Genomic DNA, 25,815 nt, shown 5'->3' on the forward strand with positions numbered 1-25,815 from the left:
TGCTCAATCCCCAGAAAAAGCCTAATATCCCTCCACTTCTCCATATACATCTGGTCTTTTCTCTCCCCTCTTCATATCCAAAAAGTTGGGCATCCATCTGGTGCTTGTCCAAGGCGTGGTGGCTTCTTGATCAGAAGGCTGCAGGGATTTGTCGAGAAGCTGCTGTTCCAGCTTCAGAAGATCTTTTGAAGATCTTCCAGATCAGATCCAGATATAATTTTTAGAGTAAAGATTTGTGAGGAGCAGATAATCCAAATCCTACTTGAGTGGTTACTGGTAGAGGCCAGGCGACTGTGTGGCTATTTTAGAACCTCGGGTGTTGCTGCGATCATCTACAGGGTAATCTAGTTACCCTAGAGGTATTCCTCTAATCCTCAATTTTTAGATTTAATTTTAGTTTAAATATCAGATAATAAAAATCAAATCTAATAGACTTTAGATCTAAAATAAAGTAGGATAATTTTTTTTTTTAAATATTGCACCCCAGATCTCATTAGATCTAGAAGATCCTACAAGGAAAAAGGCAGTTTTTCGTTCAACTGGTATCAGAGCCAGGTTGATGGCTCTATTTTAGATCTAATTTAGATATAATTTTTATTTTTATTTATCTGATATTAATAAATTTAGATGTCACATCAGATGTGATTGGATCTAAAATTAAAAAATTTAAAATTAAATCTAAGTAGATCTAACATGTATGAGATGCATGACTAGACTAGGAATAGTTTAAACTATGAATAGTCTTGAAATTTTATATTTTAATGTTATTAAAATATAAATTAAATCTAATTTATTCTCTAATTTTTTTATGTTATAAATTTTATATTCAGATCAGAAAATAAAAAATAAAATTTAATTAATTCATAAGATTGATCTGCTGCATACCTAGACTAGTTGTAGAATTATTCTAGTAACTGTCTAGAATAGATTTTATATTGAATAGTTTAATTTAAATATTATTTTTTAGATATTACATGTGATGTATCAGATCTGAAAGTATGTTAATTAGATCAGATTTTAATACATGAGATGTATGCAAAGCATGTATAAGTTAGATCTGAAATTATGTATGTGATATGTAACTTAGATCTAACTAGTTTTATAGTTAAATCAATATTTTTGATTAAGGTGTTCCTCATGGCCGTCCGTCATAAAACAAAGTAGGGTTTAAGATCCTCTCCTCCCATTCAATGGGGTGTTCTTATGGCATGTAGGGGTGCTGCCATTCATCCTTAATCAGAAATCAAACTTACTTTTCTGCAAAACCCTAGATCCTAAAATCTTAGGATTTATTTACATATTTTGTTTATGAATCTAAGACTTAATTAATGAATTAAGCTTATGAAATTAAATTATATCTAAAATTGAGAATTTTAGATCTAAGTCATTTTCATAAAATTAAGTTCGAGCTTGGATAGCTCAATTAGGTCTAGCGATTGATCAAATCGAATCAAAAGTTGGTTAGGTGGGATCATGAAAGCTAATAATTGACCAGCCAATAGAATTAAGTCTAGGTCAAGGTCGAATCACATTTAGATGTGCTCGATCAAGTTAAGACCTAATTTGGCTCAGTGGTTAAAGCCTGGATTGTAGGCTAACCCAATTGGTTTTGGTTCGATAATTTGGTGTCCAAGGTAAGTTGGGCAGATGCGACTGAATGGTTTTTAATTGGGAGCTACTCGACTCGAATGTTTCTTATCGAGTTAATGGCATATCCCTTCCACCGATCTCACTTACCTGGCCATATGTGTCGATCCAGTTCTGATTTGAGGTGACTAACAATTCGAGCTAACTCATGCCACTAGGTTAGTCATAATTGTTATGACTATGTCAAGTCAAGTTTAATGAGACCTAAATTAAATCTCCCTAAGAAAATATTAAGTCTAAGGTCTTCCACCACTGTGGATGTGCAAGCCCTTCTCGGGGTTGATTGTTCTCAGCTAGTTACAGTGGTTCAGTTGCACCAGGAAGATGCAACCATGTCCATTAGGCATTGGATGCTACGGATTAGAGGATGGGCTGTGCTCAATATTTTGGATACAGTGAGGGACTCAATCAGGAATCTAGTTCGTGCAAATGGTGGGTCTGACTTAACTAAGGATTGGAGCAATATTCTGGACATGGTGAGCTTCATGAATTAGAGATCAAGTTTTGGGTACACCATGATTAGAGAATCATTGGACAAGAGTTGTCCACTCATTGGTTGACCCATCACCAATAACTGTTAGGTGAGGTGATGAGCCAGTCGGTGAGACTGTACCATCCACTAGAAATCACTAATCATGAAGATTTTCATATCTCTACCTAGAAAGTATAGGGATCTGAGAAAATAGTGAGAGCCTAATTTGTTTAAAAATAAAATTTCTAAATAAATTGATTAAGTCTGATTACAAAATCTAACTAGAAATTTTTGACTCTCTATAAGCAACATGTCTGCGTCCAACCCCCAGACCAAAATACTAGACACCCATAGATTGACTGGACCCAATTTCAAGGACTAGTTGAGGAACTACAGAATTATTCTGGATTTCGAGAAACTGACTCATGTCTTGGACCAAGGCCCACCTGCCATGCCAGCACGTCCGACTGCTGAACAGAGAGCATCTCTGGAAAAGTGGATGGATGAAGATAACAAAGCCAGATACTACATGTTGGGTGCAATGTCTGATGACTTGCAGCGCCAGCATGAGAATATTATGACTACCTGCCAAATGTTGGCCACCTACAAGAGTTGTTTGGTGAACAAATTCGCACAGCCAAGTATCAAGTCTGCCAAAGACTTTTTAAGGCTAAAATGCATGATGGGCAGTCAGTCCAAGATCATTGTTTGACAATGATCAAGGACCTTGAGAAGCTTGAGAAGCTCGGTATCATCTTAGATAAGGATTTTCAGATTGATGTGATCCTTTAATCCTTGTCCGATACATATGGTCAGTTTATCATGAACTTCCATATGCATAAGATGCAGTATACCTTGACTGAGTTAATGAACATGTTGGTTACGGCTGAGCTTTTTTGAAGAGTTCAAAAGGCTCAGTCCTTACTGTGGAGCAGACTTCTTTCAAGAGAAAATCTTTTGGAAAGAAGAAAAAGTCAGCGAAGAAGCAGAAGGTGGATGAAAAAAAGGAAGAAGACAGAACCGAAGAAGAAGGCTGCTGAAAAGGGAAAATATTTTTAATGCAATTCAGACGGCCATTGAAAATGGAATTGTCCTCAGTATCTAGCCATCCTGAAGAACAAGAAAGATGGTCCTTCTGAAGGAATGCTCGTTATAGAATCTAATCTTACGGTTTCCTCTGCATCCAGTTGGGTACTTGACTCTGATTCTAGTGCTCATTTGTGCACTTCTATGCAGGGTCTTGAGGAGAGCAGGAGGCTGAGGGATGGAGATATGATCCTATGCATCGAAAATAGAGCAAGAGTTGCTGCTGTGGCCATGGGAACCTACCCTCTGCGATTACTGTTAGGATTAGATTTAGTTCTTAGAGACTATTATTATGTGCCTGTAGCAAGCAGGAATTTAATTTATGTTTCATGTTTAGCACAAGAAGGCTATGTGATTAGCTTTCATAAGAACCATTGTAACATATTTTATGAAAATAATAAAGTTACAAATGGTTTTCTTATTAATGGTCTCTATCAGCTATATATTGATGTATCTGTATTTCATATCGAGCAAAATATAAATACCATGGAAATTAAAAGGCCTAGAGATAGTCTAAATGATAGGTATCTGTGGCACCTAAGGCTAGGTCATATAGTGGAAGACAGGGTTAACAAATTGAAGAAATTCGAGCTATTGAGTCCATTAACTTTCGAGTCATATCCAGTTTGTGAATCATGCTTTCAAGGCAAAATGACCAAGCTCCCTTTTGTGGGACATAGGGAAAGGGCCACAGACCTACTTTCCCTAGTACATATGGATGTGTACGGCCCATTTGATGTACCGGCTAGAGGCAACTATATCTACTTCATTACCTTTACCAATGATATGTTTAGGTACGGATATGTATTTCTAATGAAACACAAGTCTGAAGCCTTTGAAAAGTTCAAAGAATTCAGGCATGAGGTAGAAAAATAAATAGGAAAGCCCATTAAGGTTCTTCGATCAGATCGAGGAGATGAATACTTTAGTCGGGAGTTCTTAGACTATCTTAAGGACAATGGCATAGTCTCTCAATGGACTTCACCTGGAACGCCATAACTCAATGGGGTTTCAGAATGGAGAAATCGACCCTGTTAGATATGGTCCATTCCATGATGAGCTTCACGGACCTCTCTGAGTTTCTTTGGGGATATTGTCTCATGACAGCAATATATGTATTGAATAGGATTTTCTCTAAAATCGTTCCTACCATACCGTATGAGATATGGCATGGTAAGAAGCCAAGTCTGAGTCATCTCAGAATTTGGGGTTGTCCGACTCATGTCAAGAGACAACAGGCGGACAAGTTAGAGTTTAGGTCTTTTAGAGCACGGTTCATAGGATATCCTAAAGAGTCATTAGGATACTATTTCTATATTATGGATGATCACAATGTGATTATGAATCGACATGCTATTTTTTTTGAAAAATAGTTTATTCAAGATAGTGACATTGGAAGAATAATTAAGCTTAAGGAGAATGTCTCCCAAGAGCAACGAGCTAAAGAACCTGAGGAACCAAATCAATTAGAACCAGTCCTAACACAACCTCTTCCATCTCGTAGATCGACTAGGATTTTTTGTCCTCCTGAAAGGTACTTAGGTACCATACAAGAGGATGTAGAGGAAATGTTCCTCATGAGAAATGGGGCTCATGGTGATGACCCCAAGACCTATGATGAGGCGATATCAGATATCGACTTCGAGAAATGGTTAGAGGCAATGAGATCAAAAATTGACTCGATGCACTCAAACCAAGTCTGGATCTTGGTAGATCCACCTGAAGGTATTATACCTATTAGGTGTAAATAGATCTTCAAGAGAAAAATAGGTGCAGATAGAAATATGGAGACATTCAAGGCTAGGCTCGTAGCGAAAGGTTATAGTCAGCGCGAAGGCATTGACTATCAGGATACCTTTTCGTCCGTAGCCATGCTAAAATCCATCCACACATTGCTTGCTGTTGCAGCCTATTTCGATTATGAAATATGACAGACGGACGTGAAAATGGCGTTCTTAAATGGATATCTTGAGGAAGATATCTATATGGAACAGTCGCTTGGTTTCATATCCAGTGATGATGATCACAAGGTCTGCAAGCTGCAAAGATCCATTTATGGACTTAAGCAAGCATCTCAGAGCTGGAATACTTTTTCAATGATGTGATCAAAATGTTTGGTTTCATCAAGAACGAGGAGGAACCAAATGTATTCAAGAAGGTCAGTGGAGCGCAGTTGTCTTTCTCGTACTGTATGTTGATGACACTCCTAATTGGAAATGATATTCCATGTTGACCTCAGTCAAAATATGGTTGTCTATGTTGGGAATAGTATCCCAAAGCCAATCGTCAGCCTGTTGACAGTTGTGCTCAGTTTTTGCATTTGTACATGAATTATGAATTAATAAAAATTATTTTATATTTTTCATCACAAAATGTTTCATCTTCTAATAAACTCCTATGTTTGTGGTGAAGTCCTTAGGACTATTAGACTCGACAAAGGAGGATTTGCGTTTAGTCCTTAAATCTGTTCGCGACCAATGATACGTTGTTACTAAGGACGACAACGTTTATCAAGCATAGGTCATTGTGTGCCATATAGGTTGGTTGTCCTCTTAACCAATGAGTGTGGAGACACTGGTATGGCATACAGGTGAGATGTAAGGGTACATCTGCACTGAACGTGACCAATTTTGGAGCTATTTCTACTGTCAAGATTTGCTCTGATGGAATATGGGTATAAATTTTTCTCCAACCTGAGACCGCCACGGTGACTTGCAAGCAACTCACTGCACTTAGGCACTGGACTACCTGAATTTTTAATTCAGTAATGGAACGCTGCTGGGTGTAGTCAAGTACTTGACTTGTCGGTGCGTGTGTCAAGATGGATTGACCACTCCAGTTTAGGAGCTGTGTGCAGTCATATTTCAATTTAGCAAAACCTTGGCTAGGGTAGTCTTTGTGAGGAGTTACAAGACTGTTTGAGTTGAGCACGATTCGGATGATCTGATCAGGGTTGACAGTTTAACCCTGAGTCATCCTAAACACAGGGGTCAAAAGGATGAATTATACAGTAACTATATTCATGTAGGTTTTGAGTGTTGCGATTGCAACTCTTTGACATATCCAGACGTCGGGTACCATTGCTAGATGGTCACTTCGATTAATACAGGAATTGGTTCCTGTGCTACCGACTTAGGTTCGAACCTACGGGGTCACACACATTAGAGGTTCCTATCTGATCTGCTGGCTGGTGTAGAATCCTATATATTTGAAACTCAATGATCGAGAATCAGGATTCTCTGATCACGAGTTCCACAATTATGGGTACCAGGGTCAAGAGTCCCACTGGTTGGGACTTTTCGATCAAGATTACATATTGATAAATTCTGATGCCCGATTGCCCATCGGATTTGCACAAAGTATTTATGAGATATTTTATTAGTGATTTGATTACTAATTAACTCAATTTGATTGAGTAATTATTTTTGGATCAAGTCCAATTGAATTAGATTCAGTTGGGTTTGACCCGATTAGGTTAAGAGTTGACCTAATCGTCGAGATGGTTTGGTCTCTGATTTGATCAAGGGTTGGGTTTAGTCAATTTCTGATTTGATTAGAATTTTATTAAGCCTAATTAAATCTAATTTAGTTGGGTTTAAATTAGTCTAATTGGACCTAACTTATTTGGTTCAATTAGGTTGGTTTAAATAATTAAACCATCTTGACCCAATCTCCATGTGCCACCTCACTTTCATTGCACCCATTTGAATTGATGAGAAGGAACTTCTCATAAATTTTTTCCTCATGTGAAGCCCTCTCTATGCCCCACTTTAATGTGTCATTTAAATGGATAAGGATGATTGGTTGGCCATTCAAATTCAAAATAAAGTTTGAATTTGAATGGGCAATCAATCTTTGCACCTTATCCCTTTTTTTTACGTCCTATTTATTACATGAGAAAAGGTTTCTCATGAAATCACTCCATGCATAATTTAAGCCATGCCTCATGCCTTTAGTGGATAAGAGATGAGTTGGTGTCCATTTGAATTCAAAATTTGATTTGAATTCAAATGTGCAATTACTCATCTTTATCCTTTCTTTTGGATAAGACGTTTGACGTTGTTATAAAAGGAGGTGAAGAGTGGGGCGTGCAAGAAGAAGATTTTTGGAAAAAAATTTTGGGGCGTGAGAAGTCTTATGCATGAGAAGGAAGTCCATAACCTTCCAAGAGAAAAAGAAAGAAAAGAAAGAAAAATGGGTGCAAGGTTTCCGATGAGTTCCTTAGAGTTTTAGCCTGGGGTTTGGGAAGTGAGAAAGTGAGCTACGAGTGTCGTGAGCCCACAAAATCTCAGAAAGATCTTCAACATCCTCTCAAGCACGTCTGTTGATGATCTAGAGCATCCAAGAATCGACAGACATCGATCGAAGGAGTTCGATCAGCATCGACCGTCAAAAGGGCTCTACAATGAGCTAGCACTCGTGAGGAGTCGATCAGATCGGAAGCTTCGTGTGGACGATCCATAGAGGCTAGATACACTGTGTGACTATATCATGATGATCAGACTCTTCCGACGGTTATCAGATTGCAGTGATCTACTACCCGCACAAAGGTATTGTGTTCTTAACATATTACAGTAAAGTGTTTACTATTTGTTGCTCCTAGATTGATTTTGATGATTACAAAGTAGATTGAAGGGATACAAATATTTTTAAATTGAAAAAGTCTTTATGCTCTTCAGGGGAAAAATTGTAATTTTGCTAAAATCCTGATTTGATAGTATCATTTGGTAGAACAAAAGATTTGTGATCCAATGGTGAAAATTTTATTGATTTTGGACTTGTATTTTGAAAGTTATGCATGTTTGAAAATCATGAGTCAACCCGTGAGTCAACTCATGGCACAATGAGCTGATTGGCACCCAGATTTTTTGTTGGCACACCCTGTGAGTCGACCCCATGGGGTCGACCCCCAGGCATGAGTCGACTCATGAGTCGACCCCTGAAGCATGAGTCGACCCCTGTGACGGAAATCATCCGCAACGGCTAGTTTTTTGCCCGTTTTAATTACCTTTTATGCTTTCTAAAAATGCTCTAACGGCTCTTTATCTGCCTAATATGTTTTCTTTTGTTTCTTATTGCTATAAAAGGTTTCAAATGGTGAAAAGAAACAGTAGATCAAACATATATAAAAAGAGGATCGAGAGACACAAAAAAAAAACAATTGAGAGGATCCAAAATACACGAAGTGATCAACGAGATACTCGAGAGAAAAAGAAAAGAGGATCTAAAATCAACATGAGAGAGACAGGTGATCCACAATATACAAGAGAGATTGTGAAAGAGAAAAGCAAGAGCATTCAAAGAGAGGATTTTTCACGCCTATTGTTCAACCTTGATCAAGAGATCTTTCGAAGCCTTCAAGAAGTCCTCAATCAAAGATCATCTTCTTCTCAAGCGTTCATTCAAGCGTTCATCCACCTTGAGAAAATCAAAAAAGGGATACTTCATTTGAGTAAAGTATTTTTATTGTTATATTCGCTCATTTAAGGAGCTATTATTGTATTAATTTGTGCTCTAAGCTATTTTACTCTTTGTGAGTATTTGTTCTTGTTTTTGGAGGATTTCCAAAACAAGGGAAGGTTGATCCGAACCTGAAATCAGAGTATTTTGGGTTGACTTGTACCCGAGAAATAAGTAGACTAGCTTGGGATAGCTAGTGTCGGAGTTTCCGATGTTTGTATTCGGGTTGAATACAAGTATAGTGGATTAGAATTCCCAAGTAGGAGCTTGGGGAGTGGATGTAGGTGCAAGGTTAGCACCGAACCACTATAAATCCTTGTGTTTGTGGTGTGCTTTATTGTTTCGCTTTATTTCTTTATCATATCCTTGCATTCTTGCTTTAGGAAATTAATCTTGATTTAAAGTCTTTATTCTCATTCATCATAAGTAATTAATTAAGCCTAAATTTTTTAGAAACCCAATTCACCCCCCCCTCTTGGGTTGCATAGCTGGGCAACAAGTGGTATCAGAGCACGGTGCTCTAGCCCTTCTTTGATCTAACAATCAAAGAGCCAAAGATCTATGGCAACCCATGTCGGTACTTCTCTAGCCGAGGGGCAATCTACAAACCGACCTCCACTTTTCAATGGGTCTAATTACACCTATTGGAAAGCTCGGATGAAGATATTCATACAAGCACTTGACTATGATATGTGGAGTATCATAGTGAACGGTCCTCACACACCCACCAAGTTATAGATGGTGAGAAGTCAACCAAACCTGAGAAAGAATGGGATGAGGTTGATAAGAAATTGGCACAATTAAATGCCAAAGCTATGAATGTTCTTTATTGTGTACTAGATGCAAATGAATTTAATCGCATTTCTACTTGTGCATCTGCTAAAGAAATATGGGATAGGTTAGAAGTAACCCATGAGGGAACAAATCAAGTAAAAGAGACTAAAATAAACATGCTAGTGCATAAATATGAATTGTTCAAAATAGAGCATGATGAGTCCATAACTGCTATGTTTACTCGTTTTACTGATATAATTAATGGTTTGAAGAGTCTTGGCAAATCTTATACTAACAGTGAACTAGTAAGGAAGATTCTCAGGTCATTGCCAAGAACTTGGGAAGCCAAGGTGACTGCCATCCAAGAAGCAAAGGACTTGAACACTCTACCTCTAGAAGAGCTTCTTGGATCCTTGATGACTCATGAACTCAGCATGAAGCAACATCAAGAGGATGAAGTCAAAAAGAAAAGAACCATTGCCCTTAAATCTACAGCTTCGCCTGATTATGAAATGGATGACACTGAAGATGAAGAACAGGATGAAGAAATGGCACTCATCACCCGGAGATTCAAGAAGTTCCTAAGAAAAAAGAAACAGGGGATGAGAAAGAAGTTCACAAAAGGAGAACAAAGCAAAGAGAAAGAGAAAGATCAACCCCTTATATGCTACGAGTGCAAGAAGCCGGGACATTTCAGATCCGAATGTCCACAACTGAAGAAAGGTCCAAAAAGGTTCAAAAAGAAAGCAATGATGGCGACTTGGAGTGCGAGTGATGACTCAAGCTCCGACGAGGAAACCTCAACAGAACAAGCCAACCTGTGCCTGATGGCACACGAAAATGAGGTAACTTCTGAATCCACTAGTGAATTTACTTTTGAAGAATTGCATGAAGCATTCTATGATTTGATTGATGAATTAAAGAAACTAGGGATGAAAAATAAAGAACTGAAATTAAAAATCAGTCCTTAGTGAAACAAGCTGAAAACCTTTCAATTGAAAAATCCACCTTGATTCAAGAAAATCAAAGCTTAAAGAATGAAATTAACAAGCTGAAACCTATAGTAGATAAGTTCACCTTAAGTTCAAACAAATTAAATATGATTCTTGATAATCAAAAAGCTGTATATGATAAGGCTGGACTTGGATATAATCCCTTAAAGAAACAAAAATTTCTGAAGAATATTTATGTAAATTATTCAAGTAACAAGTCTACAAATATTACTTGTCTCAAATGTGGTAGAATAGGACATAAATCATACACATGCCTCAAATCTGCAAACAAAACTATAAAGAAAATATGGGTTCCAAAAGGAACCATTTTGACTAACCTAAAAGGACCCAAGAAAACTTGGGTACCTAAGATAGAAACCTGATCTTTGCTTGCAGGTGTGTCTAGCATCCCAAGGAGGAAACAGGAAATGATATCTTGACAGTGGATGCTCAAGACACATGACTGGTGATGAATCACAATTCATCACGCTTGATGCTAAGGATGGAGGGATGGTCACCTTTGGAGATAATGGAAAAGGAAAGATCATCGGGATAGGTAACATTGGTATCACTCCCTCCAAATACATTAAAAATATTTTGTTAGTTAAAGGTTTAAAGCATAACTTACTTAGCATTAGTCAATTTTGTGATAAAGGGTATAAAGTAGTTTTTGAATCATCTGTTTGCATTGTGACTAGTCCTATTAACGATGGCATCAAATTTATAGGACATAGGCATGGCAATGTTTATATGGTAGATTTAAATGACTTAGCCAAATTAGACATGCAATGCCTAGTATCCTTGAATGCTAAAATTAATGAGACTAGTTGGCTGTGGCATTGTAGACTTGCACATATTAGCATGCATTCTCTTTCAAAACTAATTAAAAAGGAATTAGTTCTTGGTTTGCCAAAATTGAATTTTGAAAAGGATAGAATTTGTAATGCATGCCAATTAGGTAAACAAACTAGAGTTTCATTTAAATCCAAAAATACTGTTTCAACTTCTAGACCTTTAGAGCTCTTGCATATGGACTTATTTGGACCAACTAGAACCACTAGTCTAGGAGGAAAACTATATGGCTTTGTAATTATAGATGATTACTCTCGTTTTACTTGGGTTTTCTTTTTGGCACACAAAAATGAAACTTTTCATATTTTCACTAAATTTCATCGAAAAGTCACTAATGAAAAAGGGTTTTCAATTCAAAATATTAGAAGTGATCATGGAACTGAATTTGAAAATCAAGATTTTGAAAATTTTTGTGATGAAAATGGAATTGGTCATAACTTCTCTGCTCCTAGGACACCCCAACAGAATGGGATAGTTGAAAGGAAAAATAGAACCTTAGAAGAAATGGCCCGTACCATGCTTTGTGAAAGCAACCTTCCAAGATATTTTTGGGCGGAAGCAATTAACACAGCATGTTACATTTTAAATCGTGCTTTGATTAGATAATTTTTTAAGAAAACCCCCTATGAACTTTGGAAAGGAAGAAAACAAATATTGCATATTTTCATGTTTTTGGTTGCCGATATTTTGTATTAAATAATGGCAAAGAAAAACTTGGTAAATTTGATGCAAAATCAGATGAAGCAATCTTTCTAGGTTACTCCTCCACTAGTAAAGCATTTAGAGTTTTCAACAAAAGAACTTTAGTAGTTGAGGAGTCCATACATGTTGTTTTTGATGAATCTAACGATCTTCCTTCAAGGAAGAATGAGGGTGTTGATGATGCAGATCCACTAATAGAAGGTATGAAGGAAATCACTCTGAAAGATTCTGCAACTTCAGAAGACAAGGATCAAGAAGATAAACAAGATGAGAGAGGTGAAGAAATTCAAGAACAACCTCAAGGTACAAATGACCTACCCAAGGAATGGAGGTATGTTCACAACCATCCTAAGGAGTTAATTATTGGTGATCCTATGCATGGGGTAAAAACTCGTTCTTCACTTAAAGATGTAGTTAATCATTGTGCTTTTGTATCTCATCTTGAACCTAAAACTTTTGAAGAAGCTGAAAATGATCATAATTGGATTAATGCTATGCAGGAGGAACTTAATCAATTTCAAAGAAATAATGTTTGGACCTTAGTATCAAGACCTAAAGATTATTCAATAATTGGCACAAAATGGGTCTTTAGAAATAAATTAGATGAGCATGAAAATGTAATTAGAAATAAAGCAAGACTGGTTGCTAAGGGATATAATCAAGAAGAAGGAATTGATTTTGATGAAACCTTTGCACCTGTTGCTAGATTAGAAGCTATTAGACTTCTACTTGCATATGCTTGCTTTATGAAATTTAAGTTATTTCAAATGGATGTTAAAAGTGTATTTTTAAATGGATATATTACTGAAGAAGTATATGTAGAACAACCCCCTGGATTTGAAAATCATGCTTTTCCTAATCATGTCTTTAGATTAAATAAAGCTTTATATGGATTAAAACAAGCACCTAGAGCATGGTATGAAAGGCTAAGCAAATTTCTACTAAATAATGGTTTTACAAGAGGTAATGTAGATACAACCCTATTTATTAAAAGAAATCAAAATGATATGCTAATTATACAAATTTATGTTGATGACATAATTTTTGGGTCTACTAATGAATCCCTTTGTCAAGACTTTGCTAAGCTTATGCAGGGAGAGTTCGAGATGAGCATGATGGGAGAACTCACCTTCTTCCTCGGACTTCAAATCAAACAATCAAAAGAGGGAATCTCCATCACCCAAAGCAAGTACACCAAGGAACTACTCAAAAAATTTGAAATAGAGAACTGCAAACCAATTGGCACACCAATGAGTCCCTCATGTAAGCTTGACAAGGATGATGAAGGTAAATGTGTAGACTTAAAATACTATAGAGGTATGATTGGCTCATTATTATATTTAACTGCAAGTAGGCCTGATATCATGTTTAGTATTTGTTTATGTGCTAGATATCAATCTAATCCTAAAGAATCTCATTTGAATGCTGTTAAAAGAATCCTTAGATACTTAAATGGTACTCAAACTCTAGGGTTATGGTACTCTAAGGACTCACAAATTAATTTATTAGGATATTCAGATGCTGATTTTGCTGGATGTAAATTAGATAGAAAAAGCACAAGTGGAACTTGCCAATTTCTTGGAGTTAACTTAATCTCATGGTTTAGCAAGAAACAAAATTCGGTGGCACTATCTACGGCTGAGGCCGAATACATTACAGCCGGAAGTTGTTGTGCTCAAATCTTGTGGATTAAGCAACAACTCGAAGACTTTGGAATCAAACTTAATGAAACACCAATAAGATGTGACAACACAAGTGCCATAAATCTATCTAAAAATCCAATTCAACACTCAAGATCCAAACATATTGAAATAAGACATCATTTTATAAGAGAACATGTTCAAAACAAAAATATAATTCTTGAATATGTTTGCACTGAAAATTAATTAGCTGATATCTTTACAAAGCCCTTAGTGAGGATAGATTTTGTGAAATTAGGAGAAATCTAGGAATTCTAGATCCATATGCCTAAACTTTTCTCAATTTCAAGAATTGATGTCAAATATTCTTAGAGCTCAATTTCCAACATCTATCTTGATCTCAAAAGTTCAAGTTTATCATTCTAAAAACTTATCTTTGAGCAAAACTCCTTCTCCCAAAATTTCAAATTTTTTTGGAATTTATTCATATTTTTCCTGATTTTCTGAACTTCATGAGTCGACCCCCATGAGTCGACTCAATGGCAAACTTGTAAATCCCACCAACTTCAAATGGGTTCATTGTTTTTATAAGGGACCCTGTTCGTGAGACGACTCATCTTCTCATCGTCCTCCTTCCAAAAGCCGACTTCTCCAATTCTTTTGCTCCAAATCCAAGGATCCAATTCGAAGCACTTCTCCCTCCTCCTCTCCACCAAAAATTGCTACTTTGGAAAGGAATTTTTTGTACTTTCTCGCATTGTTTGGCGCGGTTGGAACGTGCCCTAGCACTCCACCGTTCTTCCCAAATCCACTTCTTTTCTCCACCAAAATCCCTCTTTACTCTCTTGTGATCCCTCCTCCACTCAATTCAAGTCTCCTTGCCTGCTACTATATTGAATATGGCACCAAAGATGAAACTTCCCCAAAGAAGAAAGTCAATCCGTGAGCCTGAAGAAATTGTCCAAAAGAAAAGGCATGCTCAGACTTCCACTGCTCCCACTTCAGTATCTGCTCAAGGTCCCCCTCAATCCTCCATAAGCCCCAGTAAGAACCCTCTTTCTGATAGAAAAGTAGAAACCGGGAAAAATATAGATTTTCGGTTCTTTGAAGATGAGGGCTTTACTTTTGCTACCAAGATTAAAAAACCAAGGATGGGATTTCTACTGCTCCCTTAAGGAAGTCACCTATGTTGACCTAGTTAGAGAATTCTACCAGAACCTACATTATGGAAATGGGTCAGTGACTTCAACAGTCAAGGGAATTGATATCTGCTTGGATTCTAGGATATTGGGAGAAATATTATATTTGCCTAGTGAAGGTTATTCTTATATGGAACTCCCAGTAAAAGAAGAGGGGATCAGAATTATTTTAGAAGAAAATTATTCAGGAAGTTTAAATAAGTTAGAAGCAAAGATTTTGTCCATTGAGATGAGGATCCTACATCAGATGGTAACAAAGCTCTTCTTTCCTAGGAGTGGTAGGCATGATCTACTGTCTGGCAGAGATGTATGTATCATGTTTCATATCATCACTCAGACCCCCCTGAACCTCCCTGCACTTATGATAGAGGCCATGAGAGAAACTTTGAACAGATCCAAGGCACACTTGCCTTATGGTATGGCCCTTACTAGAGTTTTTAGGAGGTTTGGTGTTAGCTGTGAGGGGGAGGCACCTACCAAGCTATCTCATGTGGACACTTTCAACCAACACAGCCTGCACCGAATGGGATTTACAAAGACTGTTGGTGGTTGGATCAAGGGCTCTGAAGAAAGAGCTGAGGATAGAGCTGAAACAAGAGCTGAAGACAGAACTGAAGGCAGAGTAGAAGAAGAAGGTCCATCTTCTCCTGTACATGACTTCAGGGCAGCATCACCAGATATCCAGTTCTTTCCTGATACAGAGGCTGGCCCTTCAGAGTTTACTAGGATGTCCACACCAGTGTATCAGCCAAAGAGCAGAGCACCTCATTCAGAGTTCAGACTGGCTGACGATTAGATAGAGCATATTTCACAGCGTGTGGCTGCCTTGCTATCTAGCCAGTGGAGTAGTACTACTTTTGCACCTGGAGCTACTTCTTCTGATCAGACCATGACTCCCCATATCTCCACTGTGTTTCAGATGATATCAGATCAGTCCATCCGGATTCAGCAGCTTGAGGACACTGTCTGGAGACTGACTGGCAGAGTTCTTGACTTGCAGGGGCAAGTCCTTGCTTTGGCCCATCCTCAGCCACAGGAGTCCACTATTGAGGTCACAGACCTCACTGCAGAGGCTGGCAGGCTCAGAGGAGCACTGGAGGGTGGATATGAGTTACTGAGGAGAGAGATCCGAGGATCGAGTGAGCATGCATCTGAAGCGAAAATTTAGTGCAGGGGCAAAATGGTAATTTTAAAACTTTTTCAAAATTACTATTTTACAGTGGAATTATTAATTAATCTCATTAATTAATACTAATTAATCCTACACTAGGATCTAAATATGATACAACAGCATGCATTTAAATTTGAAATTCAAATTTGAATCAGTAAACGTTTTACAATACTGTGTTCAGAACACATCACCTTTTGTGGGTAGTCGATCACCACAATCTGATCACCGTCGGAGGGCTCTGATTGTCACGTCGCAGCCACCCAACTGTCTGGCCTCTGCGGATCGTCCACACGAAGCTCCCGTCTGATCAGCTCCTCACGAATGCTAGTTCGTGATTTCACCCTTTTGATGGCAGATGTTGATCGAACTCCTTCGATCGATGTGTGCCGACTTCTAGGATGCTCCAGATCATCTACACAGTCACTTGAGAGGCTGATGGATCTCTCTCTAAAATTTGGTGGACTCACGACACTCGTGGCACACCAATCTCACTTCCCGAACCCTAGGTAGAAACCCTAGGGAACACACCAAAAACCCTGCACCCAATTTTCTCTCTTTTCTTTCTTTTTCTCTCGGAAGGTTTTGGACCTTCACCTTACGCAGAAGCCTTCCTCACGCCCCAAATTTTCTCTCCTAATTTTTCTATGCACGTCCCACCTTTCTCCTCATTTTAAAACAACATCGAACGTGTCTTATCCGCATGAGAGGATAAAGACAAGAGGTTACACATTTGAATTCAAATCAAATTTGAATTCAAACGAAAACCAACTTATCCCTATCCTTTTGGGCATGAGAATAGAAGGGGCGTGGCTCTTTATGCATGGAAAAAGTTTCATGAGAAACCTTTTCTCGTGTAAGTAATGTGGTGCACAAAATGGATAAGGATGAAAGGGCAAGTGATAAGTTATCCATTCAAATTCAAACATGCTTTGAATTTGAATGGCTAACTAATTAATTTATCCATCCATATGGTGCACAAATGAGGATGTAGGGAAGGGTTTTACGTGAGAAAAATTTCACGAGAAGTTTCTTCTCGTGAATTCAAATGGGTGCAAGGAAGTTGGGTGACGCAGGAATTTAAAACAAGGTGGTTTGATTCAAATTGAGCCAACCTAGTTTAAAATAGGTTGAGGACAATTAGACCAAATTAAACCTAATATAATTAGGCTTAATTAGGCTTAATAAAATCCTAATCAAATCAAGAATTAACTAAACCTAACCCTTGATCAAATCAGGGACTAAACCACCTTAGCGATTAGGTCAACATTTAACCTAATCGGGTCAATCCAAACTGAATCCAATTCAATTGGACTTGATCCAAAAATAATTACTCAATCAAATTGAGTTAATTAGTGATTAAATCACTAATTAAACCTCTCATAAATGTTGAGTCCAAATCCGATGGGTAATCAGGCATCAGAGACCATCGATATGAAACCCTGATCAAAGAGTTCAAATTTTAAATTCAAAATTCAAATTCAAAATTTTGACCCTGGTACCCAAAATGTGTGGAACTCATGATTAGAGAATCCTAATTCTCAATCATAGAGTCCCAGATAGATAAGACTCATAATCAGCCATCAGATCAGAAAGGAACCTCTAATGTGTGTGACCCCGCAGGTTCGAACCTAAGCCGATAGCACAGGAATCAATTTCTGTACTAATCGAAGTGACCATCTAGTAATGGTACCCGATGACCGGATAGGTCGAATAATCACAATCGCAACATTCAGAACCTACGTGAATATGGTTACCGTATAATTCATCCCTTTTGACCCCTGTGTTTAGGATGACTCAGGGTTAAACTGTCAACCCTGATGATATCATCCGAATCGTGCTCAACTCAATTAGTCCTGTGACTCCTCACTAGGATTACCCTGGCCAAGGTTTTGCTAAATTGAAACACGACTGTACACAGCTCCTAAACTGGAGTGGTCAATCCCATCTTGACACACGCACCGACAAGTCAATTACTTGACTACACCCAGCAACCTTCCGTCACTGAATTAGAAATTCAGGTAGTCCAGTGCCTAAGTGCAGTGAGTTGCTTGCAAGTCACTGTGGCGGTCTCAGGTCGGAGGGCATTTATACCCATATCCCATCAGAGCAAATCTTGACAGCAGAAATAGCTCCGGAGTTGGTCACGTTCAATGCAGATGTACCATTACATCTCACCTGTATGCCATACCAGTGTCTCCACACTCTTTGGTTATGAGGACAACCAACCCATATGGCACACAATGACCTATGCTCGATAAATATTATCGTCCTTGGTAACAACGTATCATTTGGTCGCGAACATGTTTAAGGACTAAACGACAAATCCTCCTTTGTCGAGTCTAAATAGTCCTAAGGACTTCACCATAACACAGGAGTTCATTAGAAGATGAAACATTTGTGATGAAAAAATATCAAAATAACTTTTATTTATTTATAATTCATGTACTAATACAAAAAGAGCACAACCGTCAACAGACTGACGATTGGCTTTTGGACACTATTCCCAACAATCTGCCACTTGGCCTAAAGCCTATCGGTGCAGTATCTAATACCCATCTTCGACTTGTAGTCGTTGAACTCCTTCACCGCAATGGCTTTAGTGAATGGGTCGGCCAGGTTCTCCTTCCCGTCGATCTTCTGAAGGTCGACGTCACCTCGATCCATGATCTCCCGGATGAGATGGTAGCGGCGCAGAATATGCTTCGTCCGCTGGTGTGCCTTTGGTTCCTTCGCCTGAGCAATGGCTCCAGAGCTGTCGCAGTAGAGCAGAACTGGACCAACAAGGGAGGGTGCTACTCTGAGCTCGGTGATGAATTTTCTCAGCCACACCGCTTCTTTGGCAGCATCTGATGCAGCAATATACTCCGCCTCGCATACTGAATCAGCCACAGTGTGCTGCTTGGAACTCTTCCAGCAGACAGCCCCACCATTAAGGGTAAAAATAAATCTTGACACACTCTTGCTATCATCTCGATCAGACTGGAAACTAGAGTCTGTAAACCCTATAAGTCTCAAGTCCGATTCACCATATATAAGCCACTGGTCCTTAGTATTTCTCAAATACTTCAGGATGGTTTTAACAACCTTCCAGTGATTCTCTCCTGGATCAGATTGGTATCTACTCACTACCCCTAGTGAGTATGCCACATCTGGTCGTGTACATGTCATGGCGTATATGATAGATCCCACTGCCGAAGCATATGGAATCCTACCCATACGCTCTCTCTCTTGAGGTGTTGTCGGACAATCCCTCTTCGAGAGAGAAATTCCATGGCCTATCGGTAGATAGCCTTTCTTGGAATTTTCCATGCTGAACCTTTTCAGCATAGTATCAATGTACGTGGACTGGGATAAGCCAAGCAACTTTTTGGATCTATCCCTATAGATCCTCATCCCTAGGATGTAGGAAGCTTCTCCCAAATCCTTCATGGAGAACTGTGACGATAGCCAAATCTTTATTCCCTGTAATGCAGGGACATCATTCCCGATTAAGAGAATGTCATCCACATACAATACAAGAAATACTACTGCTGGACCATTAGCCCACTTATAAATGCAGGGTTCTTCTCCGTTCTTAACGAAGCCATACGTTTTGATCGTCCTATCAAAACGTATGTTCCAACTCCGAGATGCCTGCTTAAGTCCATAAATGGACCTCTGTAGCTTGCACACCTTAGACTCATCTGTGGATGTGAACCCTTCAGGTTGTATCATATACACCTCTTCGTCCAGCTCTCCGTTTAGGAAAGCTGTCTTCACATCCATCTGCCAGATTTCATAGTCCAGATGGGCAGCTATCGCAAGCATAATCCGAATGGATTTGAGCATTGCCACAGGAGAAAACGTCTCGTCATAGTCTATACCATAACGTTGACGATATCCCTTGGCAACCAGATGGGCTTTATAGGTCTCCACCTTTCCGTCTACGCCCCTCTTCCTTTTGAAGACCCACTTACATCCTATGGGTTTTACTCCTTCGGGTGGGTCAACCAATGTCCACACATCGTTGACCTTCATGGACTCCATTTCGGATTTCATGGCCTCTAGCCATTTCTCAGAGTCAGGTCTCTGCATTGCATCCATGTAGGTGATCGGATCCTCATCATTTTCATCAAGTTCGATAGGATCACCATCCCGGACCAAGAAACCATAGTATCTGTCCGGTTGATGTGGTACTCTACCAGACCGCCTTAAGGGTGCATAATCAATGGGCTCTGGATCTGATCTAATCAAATCCGGTTCAGGTTCAGTAACATGTGTCGGTTTTTCCACCTGTCGAACTTCGTCAAGTTCGACTTTAGAGGCAACAGTTCCTTCACTAAGGAACTCCTTTTCTAAAAAGATTGCCTTAAGGCTGACAAACACCTTTTGCTCATCAGCAAGGTAGAAATAATACCCTTTGGTCTCTTTTGGGTACCCTATAAAATTACACTTGTCAAACCTAGGTCCAAGCTTGTCTGTAATTAAACGTTTAACATAAGCCGGACACCCCCAAACCCTAAGGTGCGAGAGTACTGGCTTACGTCCTATCCATATCTCATATGGCGTTTTGGCTACAGACTTACTCGGAACTCTATTTAGAAGGTAACAAGCCGATTCGAGCGCATATCCCCAGAGGGAGATCGGCAGACCAGCAAACCCCATCATGGATCGAACCATGTCTAACAGGGTCCGATTCCTCCTTTCAGACACACCATTATGCTGTGGTATTCCAGGAGGAGTCCACTGAGAGAGAATCCCATTCTCCCCTAGATACGTCAGAAACTCATTGGAAAGGTATTCACCTCCTCGATCAGATCGAAGAGTTTTAATACACTTCCCAGTTTGTTTTTCTACCTCATTTCGGAATAGTTTGAACATTTCAAATGATTCCGACTTATGCTTCATTAAATAGACATACCCATACCTAGATAGGTCGTCTGTGAAGGTTATGAAGTAGAAAAATCCACCTCTTGCACTTGAGCTCATGGGTCCACATACATCAGAATGTACCAGACCTAAGAGTTCACTGGCTCGCTCACCTTTTCCAGTAAAAGGTGACTTGGTCATCTTTCCAAGAAGACAGGACTCACAGGTTGGAAGTGATTCACAATCACTAACTTCAAGAATTCCTTCTTGAGCCAACCTGTTTATCCTGTTCTTATTGATATGACCTAGCCTACAGTGCCAAAGGTAGACTTCTGACACATTATCTATTCTAGAGCGTTTACCGAATTTTTGAACCACATTAACAGGCTGTGATAGTAAGTAAATTCCATTATTTAATTGTCCAACAAATATTGTAACACCATTCAAAATGATATTGCAAATATTTCCTTTTATTAAAAAATCATAACCGTACATGGCCAAAAGGCCTACAGAAATAATATTTAATAAAAAACTTGGACAATAGTGACATTCACTCAGAATTACATTACGAGAATTGATTACAAGACTCATGATTCCTAAAGCTAGAACTGGAACTTTGCTTCCATCTCCAACATTCAGGAACCTCTCGCCTTCATCAAATCTCCTACTGACCTGCAGACCCTGCATCGAATTACAAATATGATAAGGGCTTCCGGTATCCAATACCCAGGCAGTAGTATCACAAATCGAAAAGTTGCAGGGAGTTATCATATAATTACCTTGCTTCTTCTTTGGCCTGTTCGGATCCAGGGAGGCAATGTATTGAGGACAGTTCCTCTTCCAATGCCCGTGCTTCTTGCAAAAGAAGCACTCCGCCTGGCTCTGGTCATGCTTGCGCTTCTTGGTCTGACCCCGTGCTACTGTCCCAGCATGAGATTGCACCTTCTTATTTTTCTTCTTCTTGTTCTTCTTCCCCTTCCCAAAGGGTTGACGACGAGAAGAAGACCCTCCCACTACATTCACCGACTCCTTATGGAGTTGGTGATCCTTCTCAAAGTTCTGAAGCAACCCCAACAATCCGTGGTAGTTTACTGCAGGCTTTGTCATTCAAAAATGAGTAAGGAATGGGAGGAAGGACTTGGGCAAGGAATTAAGGATCACATCCTTACCGAGCTGCTCGTGCAGAGGAAAGCCCAATTTGCTTAGGCGCTCAATCATCTCGATCATATACAGTACATGATCAGTGACTGAGGCCCCATCCCTCATCCGAGCATTGAAAATAGCACAACTAGTTTTGTGCCTTTCAACGTCGTCAGGCGTGCCAAAGGAGTCGTTCAACATTTGAAGCATCTCCTGTGGCTGGGCGTTCTCAAACCTTTGGCTGAACTCATCATTCATTACTGCCAGCATAATACATCGAACGGTGGTGCGGTCATTGAGCCACTTCAAGTAAGTATCTCGGATCGCCTTACTAGCGTTCGGAGCTGGCTCCTCAGGTGCTGGATCCGTTACTACATAAAGGATCCGCTCATGCTCAAGGACGATTTTCAATTTTCGATACCAGCTATCAAAATTGGGTCCCATGAGCTTGTCATTATCTAATAATGACCGGAGCGACAGGGTAGTGGCCATAGCTGCTTAAAGGAAAACGAGACCTCTATTAGTACTTAAATTAATACTAAAGACTTGGACTTTAGTCTAAAGTTTTTCCCAATATTTTTACGAACTGGTAGCCTCATCCTCCAATTCGAGGAATTACTTTAATTCCTTAATGGGTACTAGAATCCACACAGACTACACACGAGCCCAACTTTGGTTGGTCAACCCATGTGCATCTATGGGTAGGTTCTTAACCAGTTGTTTCTCTAAACAACTTCTAGTAATTTATTTTGCCCCAGAACCTAATCAGTAGGCTTTGGCCTCCACTGAAAAGATCTGGTTAGGTCCAACCATTAACATGACTTAATTTAGTGAATCGGACCAATAAATGATCAGGCCCGACTTTGGCCGGCCAACCTAACCACCATCAGAAAGACTCAATCAAATTATCATATTATGAATAATAATTCCATTGGCCAATGAGCACCAGGCCTTTGGGCCTCCAATGATCATTGAACTAATGGACTCATTATCATTCACTTAATGGGAGGCTATGACTTAGTTATCATTATAACTTAATCATTTTAGGGACCTAATAATTTTGAGGATTTTATTAAAGAATAGTAGAGAAGAAATCATCCAGCCAATTTCAATCCTCCCACTGACTTCACCAAGTCAGATTAAAAAAAATTTAATTAAAGCTGGCATTAGGAGCACCTAAATCAGTCATACTGATTTACCTAATGACATGGGTGAGCTCTAATCACCAAGTGATCTAATCAAAATCTAACTTACCAGATTGACCAGGTAAGTGAGATCAGTGGTGGGATTTGCCATTAACTCGTCAATGATCGAATCAATGCGAGTAGCTCCCGCTTAAGAACCACTGGTCAAAACTGTCGAACTTACCTTAGACACCAACCGGTTCATTGGTTTTAATTTTGATCAACTTAGTAAATAGAGCTCCACCGCGTAGCCATGAATTAAGTCCATCTTGGTCTAGTTAAAGACATGGACCCATTCAACTACAACTATTGAAGTTGAGTCTAGAGTATCCTTGACCTAATCTAATTCAACTTTTGATTAGATTTGACCAATTACTCCAATTCGTCCATTTTTTAAACTAACCTTAGGTCTAACCCAATTATGGACCTAATTCATCTAACCCATTGACCCAAAAGTTTATGCAATTGTCTTAGGTCTTAATTCACAATTCTAGACCTACTAGACAACACTTAATTCTTTTAATTAAGTACTTGGGCTGATGGGTCAGGGTTTGGCATTTCGAAAACAATTTTCAAATTTGAAAGATTTTATTTTTTGTTCACCAAATGTGTTAACTCATTTCACAAACGGGTCAGCACATTTCATAAACAGCAATTCTATTGCTCATTTCATAACAGAAAATAACTCAAAATAAATCATAAATTTTCTTTTAGATCTAATCTAACACATTCATGATAAATTTCTTAATTAAGTCCTTTCGCTGCTTCATCGGCATGGGATATAATTGCATCGGCACCCCTACCGCCATAGGAGACCCCATCGAATGGGAAGAGAGGGCCTTTAAACCCTACTTTTCTCCTATGACCGGACGGCCAGGCAACCAACCCAATTAGATTACTTGCTACTTGGATCATGTATATCTAAATATACAAATTTCAAAATTTAAATTTTGAATTTCAAATTTCAAATTTCAAATTTCAAATTTTAAATTTCAAATTTGAGATTTCAACCAAATTTCAAATTTCGAATTTTCAATCTTTGAATTTTAAATTTTGAATTTTGAATTTCAAATTTCAAATTTCGAATTTTAAATTTCAAATTTCAAATTTAAGATTTCAACCAAATTTCAAATTTTAAATTTTGAATTTCAAATTTTAAATTTTGAATTTCAAATTTCAAATTTCAAATTTGAGATTTCAACCAAATTTCAAATTTCAATTTTGAATTTCAATTTGAAACTTCTAACAAATTTCAAATTTCAAATTTCAAATCTTTTTGAATTTCGAATTTCGAATTTTGAATTTCAAATTTAAACTTATAGATTACACCTTAATCTATGCATGCATATGTATATCATATTCTAGAACCTGCTCTGATACCAATTGAAGCAAAATTTAGTGCAGGGGCAAAATGGTAATTTTAAAACTTTTTCAAAATTACTATTTTACAGTGAAATTATTAATTAATCTCATTAATTAATACTAATTAACCCTACACTAGGATCTAAATATGATACAACAGCATGCATTTAAATTTGAAATTCAAATTTGAATCAGTAAACGTTTTACAGTACTGTGTTCAAAACACATCACCTTTTGCGGGTAGTCGATCACCGCAATCTGATCACCGTCGGAGGGCTCTGATCATCACATCGTAGCCACCCAACTATCTGGCCTCTGCGGATCGTCCACACGAAGCTCCCGTCTGATCAGCTCCTCAATAATGCTAGTTCGTGATTTCACCCTTTTGATGGCAAATGTTGATCGAACTCCTTCGATCGATGTGTGCCGACTTCTCGGATGCTCCGGATCATCTGCACAATTACTTGAGAGGCTGATGGATCTCTCTCTGAAATTTGGTGGACTCACGACACTCGTGGCACACCAATCTCACTTCCCGAACCCTAGGTAGAAACCCTAGGGTACACACCAAAAACCCTGCATCCAATTTTCTCTCTTTTCTTTCTTTTTCTCTCGGAAGGTTTTGGACCTTCACCTTGCGCAGAAGCCTTCCTCATGCCCCAAAGTTTCTCTCCTAATTTTTCTATGCACGTCCCACCTTTCTCCACTTTTTAAAACAACATCGAACGTGTCTTATCCGCGTGAGAGGATAAAGACAAGAGGTTACACATTTGAATTCAAATCAAATTTGAATTCAAATGAAAACCAACTTATCCCTATCCTTTTGGGCGTGAGAAGAGAAGGGGCATGGCTCTTTGTGCGTGGAAAAAGTTTCACGAGAAACCTTTTCTCGTGTAAGTAATGTGGCGCACAAAATGGATAAGGATGAAAGGGCAAGTGATAAGTTATCCATTCAAATTCAAACATGCTTTGAATTTGAATGGCTAACTAATTAATTTATCCATCCATATGGCACACAAATGAGGATGTGGGAAGGGTTTTACGTGAGAAAAATTTCACAAGAAGTTTCTTCTCATGAATTCAAATGGGTGCAAGGAAGTTGGGTGACGCAGGGAATTTAAAACAAGGTGGTTTGATTCAAATTGAGCCAACCTAGTTTAAAATAGGTTGAGACAATTAGACCAAATTAAACCTAACATAATTAGGCTTAATTAGGCTTAATAAAATCTTAATCAAATTAAGAATTAACTAAACCTAACCCCTGATCAAATCAGGGACTAACCACC

Source organism: Elaeis guineensis, chromosome 11, assembly GCF_000442705.2.
Source record: "Elaeis guineensis isolate ETL-2024a chromosome 11, EG11, whole genome shotgun sequence".
Taxonomy (NCBI): domain Eukaryota; kingdom Viridiplantae; phylum Streptophyta; class Magnoliopsida; order Arecales; family Arecaceae; genus Elaeis; species Elaeis guineensis.